Source organism: Penaeus monodon, chromosome 28 (genome assembly GCF_015228065.2).
Source record: "Penaeus monodon isolate SGIC_2016 chromosome 28, NSTDA_Pmon_1, whole genome shotgun sequence".
Classification (NCBI taxonomy): domain Eukaryota; kingdom Metazoa; phylum Arthropoda; class Malacostraca; order Decapoda; family Penaeidae; genus Penaeus; species Penaeus monodon.
The window spans coordinates 26,770,304-26,770,623 of NC_051413.1; positions in this window are offsets into that span (position 1 = coordinate 26,770,304).

Genomic DNA, 320 nt, shown 5'->3' on the forward strand with positions numbered 1-320 from the left:
GTCACACGTTTCTTGATGCATATTTGAAAATATTTGATATTCGCTGGAGATGCTGTCGCATTTAGGCTGTGTTTACATCTAGAAATATTTCAGCTGTTTAATGGTTGCTCCACACTAAATGAATGCAGATATACATGGTAACATCGATATCAATGATAATAAAACAAGTATCAATGCTCAGAATGTATTGATATGCCATCATCACCATGAAGTGCTTAATCAGATTGATAATAGGGCTAACAAGATAAAAAAATTATCGTGAATTTTTTTCCAATTTTAAAATTAGTGTCATAATGCTTTCAACGCCCATGCAGTGACAA